Below are 16,477 nucleotides of genomic sequence, written 5' to 3' on the forward strand. Positions count from 1 at the left end.
CTCTCATTTCTGCCAGACAATTGAGCACCCTGCTTGATATGCAAAATCGTGGATACATTCTGATGTAGATTGCAGATAGTAGGAAATGAGAATAGTTTTTATTTTAAATAGCATTAGGCAATGTTCTTTATATCTTATGTGAAACGCCGAAGGCTTTGTACAATTATTTTATACGTTATTACTATTCTTTTAAAAAGGGACAGGTCTCTTCTTTCCAATTCAAAGTAGTGGATAATGACTTTGGCAGCATTTTCCTGCCTTTTTCAAGTTTATGGAAGCCCATTTCTCATCATTAGGCTGAAGATTCAGATAAGAAAGGATGACCCTTATTCTGGAGCTTGTCACATCAATGGTGCTTCTTAGGTGATTAAAAAGAAGCAGCGAAGATCTTGGAGAAAACGTCTGACAAAAGGTAATGGAAAACCCAGTAACAGATGAAAATTCGTGATAGATTAGGCAAACTGGCCTGGAAAACCCTCTCTCCTAAGTGCATGTGTGCATTTCAGCCCAGGAACCAAAATAAGACCCTGTTCTACTGAGGCTCTTAAAAACCCTGACCTGTGCTGGCCCCACAAACTAAGGTTTATTTTGAGGCTCCCGAAGGTGATTAGATCAGGGAGGAGGCATTTTTCTGTGGGTTAGTTTAAGAACTCAGAGTCAGCCAAATGCTTAATGCAGCTGCTTGTTGGCAGGTTCAAAGGTATGGAACTTCTTTAATTAAAAATCGGCAGGCTCATTTTGATTTTGGTCAAAATAGATTTTGTTATTTTTAAACTTCCTGTGGAATAAAAACGTTTTCTTATTCCTTTTCTTTTGTTCAGTATTCTTATTCCCATTTCTATCCCCTGCTATCATAATAATGGGAGAGTTCAGTATAGAATTCTTAAAATCTTCCCAGGGTTATAATTTTGGTTCAGGGATATGCAGTAGTTCAACATAAACATTTTTAGCAAAAATATAATTTGGGGTGTATGGAAATTGTAGTCACAGAGCTATTTCTTAAAAATGTATTTCCTGATAATTTTGTTAGGCTAGAAGTAGATGAGTGGACATGATATTTGATTATGGAAGGTACTTTGCCTGGTGTTCTGTGGTTTATTGTTTTGAAAGAGAGAAATTTACCTGCAGTTAAATAAAGAAGTAAACTACTTTTTCTAAAATAAAAAATATTTTTATTTATTAAAATATGATATTTCAATATGCAACCAAGAAAAAATGATTTATGGTACGTTACTAGAGAAAAATCTGGAAGTGACCAAAAAAATGGCTGAAAAACAGATTACGGTTGACAATATAAATCTCTAGAAGTAATATACTTTTCACCTCTGGGTGCCACTGTTCAACTGCTTCTTGTTTTTATGACTGTTGGAAAGCCAGATGCTTCTTGTAGACGTATTCTTAAAAGAATTTGTTAAAGAGACATTTCCTTTATCTCTAGTTATCTGCTAAATAACTTTCTGGCACCTGGATGTGAATTCAGCATGGTTGTGATTTGCCATTTTAATTACCAAATGATGACCAAATAATATTGAAGATTGTTTATATGGGCACTTGGCAGGGTTAAAAGCCTGATTTCATCTCTTATGGAAATGAATCTTATATTTACCTTTTTGGTAGGTATTTAACCAGAAAACAACCATTAAAACACAGGGAGTTTTAGTTTAAATTTGTTGTCATTTACAGATATCATTTTAATTCTGCACAAATATTTCAATAGAAATGAATTTTATTAAAGAAGTCATGGATAGACTTTGGGAAGAATTAATTAAAATATAATTTTACAACTCTAATATTGCTAATTGAGATATTATTGTTCACTTAATTTTAAAGCTTAACTCCTTTAGTTTTTCCATTAAAGAAACCTTACAGGAATTTGTCTATATAGTTTTTGAATTCTTAATTCTCAGATATGATTATTTTAATGAAGAAAATAACACTATTTGTAATTTTGCAAAATGTATGTGATCTTTTCTTTTTTACAAAATAGGCGGTGAGTTAGTATTCTGTATCAAGAAAGAAATGCACATGTTTGGTTGGTTTTCTTAACCTCTAGTTATTTATGTTAAACTTGGGGTTCATCAGAAATGCCAGAGGAAGGAGTTTTAATGCAAAAGTTAATTTTGTTTTGTCATATACAAAGTAGTTAATCTAAAAATTATTGATTGACATTTTCCTTCTTTTAACTCTTTTAGGACTCAATATTTAAAGCAAAACTAATTTATCTAGGTGTTCTACAGCACAAAATTAATTCTCCTGGGACCGGTCCAGGCCAAGTCTCATTATGGAATGGTTCCTCTTGCTGAACTAGCCTAAGCCTGATTCTTACTGGGATACTTTTCAAAATTACTCACAGCAAAGAATTTAACCCTTGAGATACAACAGAATTGACCTTCAGTATTATACTTATTAGTCCATTTTATGGGATCAGGGAAACATTTAAATTAGAGTATGTCTTACCTTTGTGGGTACTTCCTGGAACTTTGAAGTTAGGCAATTTATTTGCATATACTGGAGGGATTTTAGCTTTGTGATTCATATACCAGAGTTGAAGTGTTGATTTAAAAAAATGTTCCCCCTTCCCTAACCTGTGTCACCATAAGTATATTACTGACCCTGTCTTTTTTCATTTATACGTAAGTGGTGAATTTACCTCTTTGCCAGGGTGGCCAAATAGTTGTTTAGATTACACAGCAAGTTTGACTGACTTTCTTTGCTTAAGTGTCTGACTGAATCAATTGGTTACTTGGTGTTTTTATTCATACGTAGAGCCCAAGAGTTTAAGTGTTAAACATTAGTTATTTGTTACAGCAATAAAAGTAGTTCAGCATCATTTACATTTCTCTTTTCTCTGTGCATGTGGTTTTATTTTAATATGTTTAAAAAATATTATTGGGGAATGGATTTTTTAGATGTCAATTTTTTTGTGTTGACTTTTTGCCTGTTGTGCAGCCCTTCATAAAGATTATCTCATTTTCCACTGGAAAATCTCTTGCATTTTAAGGTTCTTTGCTTATTGTGGGCATCTCACCAAATTTTTTCATTGAAGCTGTCTTCTTCATTCAAAATGACTTATTTTCCATTAGAATGTTACTGATTTGGCACATTATATTTTCTTTTTGTGACTGGTAAGAAATGTTTACTTGGTGGTAGTGAGAAGGTGCAGTGTACCAGTGAGATCTTTCACAGAGAACAAGATGGTGGTCTGCTTGAGGGTGGTAAGGTGTCTTTGTTATAGAAAGCGGTGGTTTAGTCTTTAGTAGCCTGCTTGATCTACAGGATAACAAACAAACACCTTTCCTGACACCCTCCTCCCCGACAGATTTCCATTAAATTAGTAATAGATTGACTGTTGTCTCAATGTCACGTAGCTGTACCACCAGAAGGTGTTGTAATTATGCTGTGAAACCTAATTCATAGATTTAAACTCATTTGATCTGAAATGCAGTGACAATTGCTGAGTTTTCCTAATGTAAAAATAGCCTTAATCAATTATTCTAGGCTATCTTTAAACCACACTAAATAATAGGAGTAGTAAGTGAACATTTAGGTAGTTCAGATAAGGAAATCCCATTGGCTTACATAAAATTAAATTTTAAAAAATTACCTATATATAGGCTAGTTGCTGTGGTTTGCACCTGTAGTCCCAGCTACTCAGGAGACTGAGGTGGGAGAATCACTTGAGTCCAGGAGTTCGAGGCGCATTGAGCTATGACTGCACCACTGCATTCCAGTCTGTTAGATAGTGAGACCTCATCTCTTAAAAAAAAATAAAGAAATAAAATGTTAAATCTAAAAAAATTACCTATATAAGTCCTATTGTTTTAAAGAAAGCAAAAGTAGGTTTAAAAAAAGCTTTATAAAAATATAGACTAGCCAGTGAATTTAATTTCTCTACAAATAATAGTTTTACTAAAAACTGCTGCCTTGTGAAACTGAATTCTCAATCTTTAATGTGGTGTGTGCTTCTGCTTTAAATCCATCATAATGGGTATTTAAATTTCATAGATTTTTTCCCCCTGTATTCTTGTCAGCCTAGATGCACTAAGAAAGAGTGAAACTCTGTATCTTGTGCACATTTAATAAACATTAATTTCTTAACAATTTAAATATAATCTCCAAAATAGATGCAGATTTCTATTAGTTTAAATCCGTTTACAATAAATAACAGGGTAGGGGGTACAGAAAACTTTAGGAAGGTTTGTAGTTCTCCATAAGCAAATGTGCTTAGAGCTTAGAGAGGAACATTTTACAATTTTTTAAAAAAGCATCTGCATCTTTCTTCTGCAGATACCAATACAATCAATCGACAGTGAAGGAATAACTAAAAGAAAAGAATGCCCCCTCCCCAGTCTTCAATTTATTTTTTATTTCAGTTGGAAAATCCCCACTGAATGAATTAAAAAAAAAATTAAACGTATCCTGGGAACATGCTGTTCAGGATTTTGGAATGGGAACTTCAAACGAAGTTGGTAAGGGAGGCAAATGCGTAAGTGGAAACTTTGAGGAAACTGGCAACGAGAGACTGGAAATCAGGCAGTCATTTACGTTTTACTCCACCACCCTCTGCTTGTGTGAGTACAAAGCAGGGAGCTGGCACGGCTGTGAGTCAGAATTCTCCTCTCAGGAACTGAGTGGAGAGAGATTCCCAGCATCTGTTTCCTCAACTATCACCCAGAGGATACTGGTGGTAAATCACAAGGAATAAAAATAGCTTCAGAAGTCTAGTTCCAAACAAATAAGACATGGTGGATATTCTATAGTGGTTTGGAGTCTCAAAATTCTTCATTAGCTAATTAATAAATATATTATTTTTACACTAATGACTTCTATTTCTTACATTGTTCACCTAAATGTTGAGCAAAATCTTGACATTTTTATTGACCTGAGTTGAACTGTTACCTAAATTGCATTGTGTTTGATATTAAAATCTGAACCATTTAGTGTATAAAGCTAGTCTATGATCAATTATCACAAAATGTTAAAGCTTTACTTCAGACACAATAAAACATGTATTTCTAAGATATTCAAAAACCCTGCAAGCTTCTTCCCATAATGTCAATTGCCAATAGGCTGATAATATCTTTCTGCATTTTGGTTGCAGGAAATTTTATGGCTAGAATCTTACAATTTAACACAACTTAGGATCCTTTAAGGTTATATTTCACATGTAGAGAAGTATTTTTTTAGGTCTGCCTAGAATTGTTTTAATTTGATATTAACTTATAGCTTCAGATTTTCAACAAAAACAGCAGCTGTAATAGATGAGATTAGCAAGTGGTGAAAAGTTCAAAGCATTTAATGGAATTGATCTACTAAATTAGCATTGACAATTTTTAGTGGCTATCTTAAATATACATTATTATCATGAAAGAATTAGTCCAATTAAGCCTTTACATTTGGAAGATGCCCAGTCTGACCTTGTTCTACTCAATGTGAAAAGTGAGAGGGTCTCTGGGTTTATTTAAATTTGGTACTAAATCAATAGGTTTGGGGAACCCTTTTTCTCCTTTTTGGAAAGGAAGAGAAACTCAAATACTCTTTATGGTGACAAATGGGTTATTAGAATGGTTATATATTGCAAATGAAAAAACAATGGTTAGAGACTAGAACAATATAATATTCAATAAATGTTAATTGATCAGACAAGTCAATTAGAGTTGAGTTTTTTCACAATTTCTTACTACAACCATACTTACTGTGTATACTGAATGTATTTTAGAACTGAAAGAATTATATTGAATTTAATATTAGGTTTTATTTAGAACAATCTGAATTAAGAAATAATGAGCTAATTTCTTAAAAATAGAAATCTATGCATAGAAGAAACAAGTATGAGACTTTCCAGAAATCTACTTCCTAAACATCCATAGTGTATTTTTATATTCTATTGATATAGACTTCTCTGATCCCTTGAACATAAATGTCATGAAAATAAAATTGAGGTTTGTATTTTCAGCTTAATTGTGCAAAATTTCAGATGATGGCTGATTACTAATATCACGAAATTGTGGAATCTTGGCTCTGGAAGGGGTTTGATTGAGAGGCCAGATCCTTATATTAATAATTCATATGTAAGCCTTCATCATTGGAGCTGAGGAGCTAGCTTTTTTGTGAAAGCGTTCAGTAAAATATATTTTAGGGTTTTTTTTTGTTGTTGTTGTTGCTGTTATTAACCATTACAATATTTAGTGGTCCCGAATCTGAGCTTCTAACCTAGACTTTTTTTTTTTTTGAGACAGAGTCTCCTCCACAGCCATTATGACTAGAACTAGTGAAAAAAAAGAAAAAAAGAAAAGAGACAGAGTCTCACTCTATCACTCAGCATAGAGTACAGTGGCATCATCATAGCTCATTGCAACCTCAAACTCCTGGGCTCAAGCAATCCTCATGCTTCAGCCTCCTGAGTAGCTGGGACTACAGTCGTGTGCCATGATGCCCAGCTAATTTTTCTATTTTTAGTAGGGACTGGGTCTCCCTCTTGCTGGTCTCGAACTCCTGAGCTCAAGCATTCCTTCCACCTCAGCCTCCCAGAGTGCTAGGATTACAGCTTGAGCCACCTTGCCTGGCCAGACATTTTTGGATATTTCTAATAGAAAAAGATATATCCTTTGTGTAAAATCTCTTCAGAAAGAACATTGTAACTAATATACCCCTAGCTTTCTCTTCTATAAACTGAGTAGTCCAATCTGTAAACTGAATAATTTCATTCTCATTTATCAACTCATCATCTTTTCTAGGTTCTCCTCTGAATACATAGCAAATTATTCATATCCATCTTTAAATATAGTGCTTTGAGGGGAGCTTAGCACTTTAGGGGGGTATCTGAGGAAGATGGGAAATGATCTCATTTATCCTTAAGGTTGTATTGAATACCGTCTCTCCACCAGACTGCTGGGTGCTAGGAATACAGCAAGGTACACAAACAAACAAACAAACCAAGAAACCGTAGGGAGAGAAAGACTTGCCAACAAATAATGGCAATACATTGTGGCAAGTGCTAATATGGGTGTGGACAACGTGCTTTTGTATGGCGTAGTCTTAATTCTGTATCCATTTTAAGAACAGTATTTTAAAGTGCTACCACAATGCCTACTGATAGTCAGATTTTTATCCAAATAATTTCTAATTCTTTATCTCCTACAATTAGGTATACTTGGAGCACATTTTTCATTCTAAGTTTAAATCTTCATTTTGTTTTTTGTTATTTGTACAGTTTCCTCTTAAATTGTTATTTTACCTTCTGAACACCTTTTTTGGCACTTCTGTCTGTTGTTCAGTCTTAATATCACAAAACACTGTTTGTGGCCTCCTAAATTTGGATGTTTTGGTTATAATTCCCCAGCCAGTCTGTAGTTAGCAAATAAACAGTTGTCTGCTCCTGGTCATATTTTCCCAGCATGCTTTATAGAACAGGATCAAAAACCTTCTTAAAGTCAAGCTAGGTTTTACCAAGTAATTTCCTGTGACCTACCAGACCTCTTTCTCTGCTATGTAAGATGACTGTATATTAGTATCATAGAACAAATTCTTTGTGAAGCCATACTGGTTATTAATGATTATATAATTAGCTATACTCTCAAGAGGTCTGGTTATTTTGGTCTTTTTTTGAGTCTTCAGACATGTACTCAGTTTTTGAAAATTACACAAAGGTATAGATAATAATTTCGTACTACTCATTCAGTGTTGTCAAATGGAAAAAAATCAAAGCTGGGGCTATCAGAAAAGAAGTAAGCAAGTCCTACATCCTGATCATAATTTACCACTGGCCAACATTAACTCTTTCATGGTGCAGCAGTAATCATGGCATGATGCAAGCTTTTATTTGGTCACCATGGGCAAGTTTCCCCTTTTTATTGCTTTGTAATACACGATTCAGGTTCATTGCAGAAACTGGGACATGATAGATAGCAAAATGATAAAAGCTACCCGTAATTCCCCTATCTAGTGACTAGAATTGTTGCCAGTTTGGTATATATGTGCATGTTGGCATATGTGTGTGTATGTGTGTAAAACATGTATGATAGATGTGCATATTGTTTTGCAACTTGCTTTTTTCACTCAGTACTACATAGAGTTCATTTTTCTAAGGTAATGCACATCATATAACCGTGCAAATTCAACTTTTTTACTTTGAGTCTCAACTGTGTTTTTTTTTATTGTTCAATAATCCTTCCTTAATTCCCTGAGTAAAAAGAAACCTCTCCTTCAAACATGCTTCACTTGTAGCATTATCTTTTTTTTACTTCAAGTAGTTTCCTTACTGTCTTAGTAACTATAGTCTCTGAGAATTGGATCTGTGCATGATTTATCCTTATGTTCCTTAAATTTTAGCCATGTAACAAATATTTATTGAATAAATGAAAAAATAAACTTCAGTAATGGGAATTGAAATTCTGGATCTTTGTGTTTTGATTTTAGTTCTGTCTCTGATTTTGCTTGGTATCTCAGCTTACCCAGGGAGGGAAGGGAAATAAAGCAATTTCTCACTTACCTGGGATCACTAAGGTATAGAAGTATGCTACGGAAGCTAATGTACCACACAGCTGAAAATAGTTTGTTAATATTAACCATTTTGAATATTGCTCTTTCTGATGCACTACATACTTTATTACTTTTTTAGTAAATGAAACGTATTAATGTAAAACATTTAGAAAATACAAACAAAAAAGCAAATCATAATTCTACCCTAGAAATGAACATTATTATTTTGATGTGTGTCTTTCCAAACTTTCTTTTCTATGTCTACCTATATATGTGAAATATAATTTTCACTGTAGATTTTTATCAAATTGGAGTCTTAAGAAATACTGCTTATAACTACTTTTTCTCATTAATATAAACATCTTTAAATGACAATAAATTTGGGCCTAATAATTAATGATGATTATATAGTATTTCATTATGGGAATATGCCATTAATTTATTCAATCTATCCTCCCCTTATTATTTTGGTTTTTATCTTCATCATACATTATACATTACAGAAAACATTGTAATAAGTACCCTGGTTCACACATCTTTGGGCATTCAAGGAAAAGTTTTAAATATCATCTGTTAAACTATCAAGGTTAGGTAAGCTTAAAGTCCCTTTTTCTTCCATCCCAAGATTAAAAAAATATAGCTTATTTTAATTTCTTCAATGTATGAGATGGCCTAAGATTTAAAAAATTATTAAATAAGGGCATGCTACCCTGATTGATGATAATGGAATTACTTTTTGTCTAAAATTGATTCTAGAATACTTGTTTGGCCTCATTTGGTCTTTTGTGGCATGAAAAATGGACTTCTTTATTAGATTTAGCCATATAACAGAAGAAATAAGATTCTAAATATTCACGTTTCCTGGAAGAAGTTGATACCTAGCTATATCTTTGTATAGTTTCATAAAACTATAGGTTGGGAGGGAGACTGGTTTCTGTGATTAACTCTGTTCCCCAGTTTCCATTTTGTAAATGAGATTGAACAAATCACTCCAAATATCTAGATATCTGCCTTTGTAAACTTTTAAATCCAGAATGCTTTACATTCTGTCCCCCCAGTTTGTGGTTGTATTGCTGCAAATCTGTTTTGACACTAATTAAGCAAGCACTCTGAAAAGAAGGATTGCAGTGTTTACCCATAGCATCTACTATGTTCTACTCTGCTACTGTCTTGAAAGTGCTTTGGGTATCTCTCATTTGGCATAGAGGAAGCACTGAAGTAACATTATGCATTTCGGGAACTGATGAAAAAGGAAAAAATTGCCACTATTTTTGCATAACATAAACCACTGTTAATTGGAAATTATGGAATTTTGCAATTGGAACTAGAGAATAAAGAGAGATCATTATTTTTATTTTAAATAAATCGATGCTATGCTGTTAACTGAGATCTGGTCCTATTCAAAAGCGAGGGAAATTGGAGATTATCACTTAATTTTATCAGGTAACACCAAATAATATTAATTAAATTTGGTTGATTAGAAAGTTTTCCCCCAAATAACTTATTAAAGAGGAAGTGGCCCATCTTGTGAAGTTTTAGAATTAAAAACAGTAAAGGAACTAACAAGATTTCATCATGGTTTTTGTTACTTTTAAAAATTATGTGTTAGCAGAAATAAATCTACAAACACATCTTAAATGGTCATATAGTAATTTGAAATATTAAAGTGAAAGTAGTGCATCTTTTTGCCCAGGAATTATATAGTCCAGCAGTCAACCAATTGTGTAGTTGTTGGTGTTATCTGTCCCAGTGCACCACGGAAGAATGATCTGCAAAGCAAATGCCAGAGGAGGAAGAGGTGGGAGGTAAAGAGGGAAGGGAAGAACCACGGTTAACCAATGCAGTCTGATGAGAAAGGTGAAAGACATCTGAGCCTTTGGCCGAAGAGTTGAGGTAGACTCAGCTCTGGCAAAAAGGCATTGTGGGATCGTAGGGCCCTGCAGAGCCGACAGGGCCTCTGCTTTATAGGTCTCATTGGGAAGACGTTCATGCAGTAAGTGATACTGGGCTTGAATTTATCTACCTTAGGAGGAAGAGGATATGTTAAGCTTGTTTGAGTCAATGAACTGATGGCTCCAGAGCGCCAGTGCATAGGAGGATGAATTATGGTGTAGAGGAAGAACCACAGGATGGGAAGTGGGTTGGCTGGAGTCCTAATGCCAGTGCTGCTGCTTGCTGGCTCTGTGGCCTCAGCAAGTTCCTTAGCCAATCGTGCTCACTTTCCTCTTACCTAAAGCAAGGAGCTTGGTATTGGACCCTGAAACAATGATCTTTGATGTCATTCCCAAATTTTGGACATCCTGGTCTCAGGCAGCCTGGCTCCATAGGGCTGAGGTTTTTGTTTGCCCTGAGTGACTGAAGCTATGGTGGTTAAGAGAGAAGTGTTGTCCTCTTTATGCCTGCTTTATGCCACTGGAGCACCCAAGGGGGTGCCTATTGACATTAATGATGAGATTTTTTTAAAGCTTATTTTGATATGTTGGTACATTTTATTCCTTCTTAAATTCTTAAACTATTCTTGTGTATGTACTAGCAGCCTGTATTCCCTGTGAACCTATTTATCTTTTGGAATTTCAGTAGAAATAAATGCTATCAGTCACTATTTGAGGTTGATAATCATTCTGATAAAAAGGAGTTACTTTTGTTCTTGATCCGATTCTTGAGTAACCAAGAAACAAGATTTCATAACATAATCATCAGGAAACTACCTAAAAATGAACTTTTTGATATTTGGTTTTATGATATGTGATTCTTAGCCAACTTTGTCCTCTACCTTTTCACCATTAGAATTAAGGTATTTACAACACCCAGAAAACAGTACCTTTCTATAACAGAATGATAAATTATTTAGTAAAACAAACCATGCTAGTGTAATATCTAACAATTCTATTAAAGAAATGCCTCTTTGAGAAATTTGGAAAACAGTGTTTATTTACTTATGCAAAAATTATCGAGTAATCATCTATTTTTGAGCTTGTATAGATCCAGAAATGCTTCTTATGAGAAATTCTAGCTTTGCCTGCCAGTTCTCCTTGATCCAACTTTGCATATAGAGGAATGGCCAGAATCTTGTTCAGACTCCTTGATGTTTCACCAAAGGTATCAATTTTACCATCACTTCATTTGGTCACTGATGCCTGTGAATACATTTCAACCACCAGTCAGGCATATTTGTGTTTCAGGTCACTGCCTAGAAGTACCTGTTGCTCAATTCTTAAAAATTTGTATCAGTTTAAAACAGGGGTTGACAAACCTTTTCTGTAAAGGGCCAGATGGTAAATATTTTGGGTTTTCCTAGTCATATGGTCTCTGTTGCAACTATTCAACTCTGCTATTGTGTAGTGCAAAAGCAGTCATAGACAATATGTAAATGAATGAGTGTGGCCGTGTTTCCATACAGTTTTGTTTATGGAGACTGAAATTTGAATTTCATATAATCTTCATGTGTCACAAAAAATTCTTCTTCTTCTATTTTTTCAATCATTAAAAGATGGAAAAACCTCATGGGCTATATGAAAACACGTGGTGAGGTAGATTTGGCCTGAAGGCCATAGTTTGCAAGACCCTGATTTAGAAAATGGAGGTTATGATGAAATGTTTGAAAGGTACAACTGATACTTTATGGCTGAGCATTAAACATTCATCTGTTTTTCATTTTTCTGGGCAAGTGATTTTCAACTATGTGCCCAGACTCCCGGATAGTTAGGACTGGCCATATGACTATGTTCTAGCGGTGGGACATGAACAGAAGCGATGTGTTGTTGGTTCCAGGCCCGGTGTAGGAAAACTTCCCATGCGTGGGTCTCTGTGTTATTTTCCTTTGTGTAGAATATGGCGGGACCTCAAGATGGAAGGAGCTTGCTTCTCATTTTGCTTTTATATGAGTGAGAAATAAGCTTTGATTTTGTGAAGCCACTGATATTTTCAGAGTTTTCTGTTAACAGCAGCTAGATTTATCTTAATTAATATGTCATTAATTGATTCTTATACTAAATTTGGCTCTCAAAGATTGCATACTTGGATGGACTTGTTTTTCTCCTCCTCTCCTCTTCGTTTCTTCCTTCTCACACTTAACTGGCAGATGATACACTGGGTTGCTTTCTGTGTTCTAACCTATATAGTTTAGTGGCCATTAGCTTTCATGGAGAAATGTTATAACAAACAAGAAACATTGTTTTTACCATAGAGATGTTGATGAGGAAACTGTCCCCCGTATGAAACCCACCTGAGAAATTCTTTTGAAACTCAGGGCCAGGAAAAGCTTATCTTTCCCTGAGAAACTTGTTATGTTTTCTTATCAACAAAAAGAATATGGTTGAATGTACCTGATTGTATTCCCTTTTCCCTTTTCCCCCTGGTTGCCAAGAAGCTCAGAGCCAAATTTTTGGCTCAACATTAATAACTTCGTAGGACCCTATGTCCTACATATCTGCCTTCTTAGTTTCCTCCTGATCTTGACCTTCTATTCTGCTGTGTTTTTTCCTTGTTCCTGATTTTAAAAATTTTATATATTTTAATTTTATTGCTTCTTTTCTGGTAAGTTTCCTCGGATCCTTTGTGGAACAAGGTGGAATAAATTAAAAATGGCTTCAGCTTATTAATAGAATACACCAAAAGCAGTCCTTAATCATCAATTTAGTGGTCTAGGAATTTGAACTTTGAATTTATTTCTCAGGCTCTCTCCTTAGTCATGTGTCTCCTAATTTGGTGAAGGGGTGGTTTTGCAATTATGAGAGCTGAAGGCCTTCACATTTTTCCAGTCCACTTTAAAGGAAAACGAATGTCATTTTACCATAAAGTCCATATTATTTGCCATAGAAAATGTAGAAAGTTCATAGAAAAACTTGATAGATGATAGATTGGGATAAGATATTTGCAATGTTTAAAAGCAACAGTGAATTAATATAAAGAATATACAAATTTATCTTTTCCTTGAAAATCAAGGAAAAAATAAGAAACCCAACAAAGAAATAGTTAAAAGACATGAATAGGCTATTTTCACAAGGGTATACTAGAAAATCTAACAAATATATATGAACAGATGCTAAAACTTAGCAGTAATCAGAGGACAGTAGATTCAAACAAGTTATCACTTCATGCTCATCCCATTGGCAAAAATTAAAAGGTGATAACAAGTATGGGCAGGATATGAACAATGGGGACCCCTGTGTGCTGTTGGTGAGTGTCTAGACTGGTATGGCACTTCTGGAAAACAATCTTTCAGTATTTAAAGTATATAAATATCTCATGACCCCACCGAGGTATAGATTCTAGATATATTCTTCCCTAAGTCCAGTAGGGGGTACACACAAAAGTTCATCACAGTCTTGTTTGTGGTAGCAAGGTGTCTGAGGTATTGTAGGTGTCCATCCCAAGAGGGGTGGATGAATAAAATGTAGTGGATGCATATTTTGCAGTAGTTAGAAGCAATATGGATTTACAGTAACATTTTATGATTTAAAAATGTATGAATGATACATTTAGCATAATACTATTTACAAAATTTAAAACAGCCCCAAAGAAAATAATACAACATGATTTAAAAGGATTCAGACAAATTGAGTTAATGTATCAATCTCATTGAAGTATCTATGTATAGAGTGGAGAGGAGCAGGAGGGACAGATACATGGTCATTTACCATGAACTCAACTATCTGTACTGAAGTGAAAAAAGAAGTGTATGTCATCCTGAAAGGAAGTGGCATTGTAGTGTTGCTTTTACAAGTCCTAGGGTATCCAAGTCTAGTATGAGAATTTACTGGTGGTGGCAATACAGGATATGAGGGTGCATTCAAACTCACCTGGCTTACATCTCAGCAACAACTTTGAATTTACCAATGTTTTGCAGCATTTTAAATATGAGAATTTGTAATTCTAGCCACTTGGGAGGCTGAGGCAGGAGAATCATTTCAGCTCAGGAGTTTGATACCAGACTGGACAATGTAGCAAGACCTTGTCTTAAAAAAAAAAAGTAAGAACTTTATAAAAATCTCTATCTCATTAAGAATTACCTCTGACTTTACTTATTCATGTGGAACATAGCATGGTGGCTGAGAGCATGAACTCTGGAGCTAACTCCTGGCTCTGCCGTTACTTACTGTTGTGACCCTGGGCAAATTACTTCCTCTGGCATGCCTCAGTTTCCTCATCTGAAAAATGGGAATAAGAATGGTTTTAACTTCGTAGGGTTATTGTAAGGATTAAGCAAATTAATATTTTAAAGCACTTAGAATGCTTTAAATATATAGTAAGTATTATATAAGTATTCATTAAATAAATAAAGCCAACTAACAAATATCTGAGTACCCAGCACGAGCAAGCACCATGCTAGGTTCTGGGAATACATCTCAGAAAAGAGGATCTTTACTACGGCTCTCATCCTGCCCTAGACCTGGTTCCAGGACAGGAGTCCTTGCTTCAGTGCTTATGTCCACGCTCTATCTGTTGCTATATCTGGGTCCTTTTCTCTTTTCCTATGCTTGAGTCTGTCTTTATTCTCTGAAAGATATCCTAATCACTGAAAGGTTGGGGACCTAAGGAGGTGCACTAGTGCTTGAGGCCCCATCCCAGGCTGCTAGAGCCTCCTAATGTTAAATGCAAACCTAGATGTCTGCTCTTGCTAGGCTCTTGGCTCCTCTAATATTCTAGTTGGTGGTTCCACTTGCCTCTTGCCCCTCGTATCGCTGGATGGTTGCCAGAACATGTCAGCAGGTCTGTCCAAAGATTCTGTCCTTTGCTAGTTGTTCCCATTACAGCAAGCGGCCCTTTTCAGAGGTTCAAGCCAGAAACGTAGGAGTCATCTTGATTTTTCCCTCGTCCTCCCACCTAATCTAACCCATCAGCAAATCCTGTTAATTCTACCTCCAAAAAAATCTCTTGAATCTGACAAGTTCTGTTGATCGCTGCTGTTATCACCCAAGTCCAGCTTCGCACCGTCTTGTGCCTGGACCCCTGCAGTAACTTCCTGACTGGTTTCCCTGCTTTCACTTTTGCCCCCTGCATTTTATTTGCTACACAGCAACCAGAAAGGTCTTTTAAAAGTGCAAATTGGATTATGTCTGATCTCTGTTCAAACCCTTCAATGACCTCCCATGACACTTAGAATTAGTGCTACTAAACTATAATTTAATTTATAAGAGGAAGTTTTAAAATCAGTGTTTTCTAACTCTCAGGTCAACCCCAGAGCATTTTGCTATGAAATTTTCAAAATTAAAGAGCACAATCACAACACTTAATTTTAATTTTCTTCCCTGGTGCTAGATATTTTGCTGCTGTAATTAGTTGAAGTGGGGAGGGGAAGATTGGGGTGTAACTACAAGGAGCTTCAACTCTGAGAAGCTGGTTCTACAGTCTTCCAGAAGGTGGATCCCTCCCATCCCTCTGCGTCTTTTGTTTTGAGGGGAAGGGTTTTTATTCTTTCTTCCTCAGGACCATGGCCCTGAGAAAGTCTCTTCTAGTTCTGACCAGGACCAAGATCAAGGACCAGTCCTGGGCCAAAAACACAGGATCTGGGTGAACAAGCAGGGGGCAGTGAGAAGTCAAGGTGGAGTCACCAGACTGTGCCTGGACCAAGGATGGCTGCAGCTGGGGGTGAAGCAGACAGAGGTGCAGTAAAGGCGAATGTACCAGGCTAGGGTCAAAGCATTTTGGTCAAGATTTAAGGAGAGGGGCAGTAAGGACTAGAGTAGAAACCACAGGTACAGACATGGAGAAGGTAAGGCATCACAGCGTGGGGGAGAACAGTGGAGGTTTTAGACACATGACAGATCTTAGTGGAACTCTTTCCTCTACCCCTAGATTAGCTTCTTTTTACTGATTCAATTTCTTTTCTTGATGAGGCTAGTCACCAAGAAGACCTTGTCAGAATTTAATGCTCTCTTTAAGCTGGTGGATCTCAATCTCATTAGAATCACCTGGAAAACTTTGTAAAAAAAAAAAAATAGGATGCTTAGGTTCCACCAACTCCAGTCAACAGAAGAGAATCTCTAGGGACTGG

The 16,477-nt window shown here is 35.6% G+C and overlaps 1 long non-coding RNA gene across 1 annotated transcript in view; it reads left to right on the top strand.

The window, feature by feature from the left end:
* The first annotated feature begins 352 nt into the window (after positions 1 to 352).
* LOC123643322 overlaps positions 353 to 16,477 on the top strand; it is a 103,543-nt gene continuing 87,418 nt past the window's right edge. The window contains exon 1 of the long non-coding RNA XR_006736761.1: positions 353 to 412. This is a non-coding gene — a long non-coding RNA (uncharacterized LOC123643322). The remainder of the gene's footprint in view (positions 413 to 16,477) is intronic.

This window comes from Lemur catta, chromosome 8, assembly GCF_020740605.2.
Source record: "Lemur catta isolate mLemCat1 chromosome 8, mLemCat1.pri, whole genome shotgun sequence".
Classification (NCBI taxonomy): domain Eukaryota; kingdom Metazoa; phylum Chordata; class Mammalia; order Primates; family Lemuridae; genus Lemur; species Lemur catta.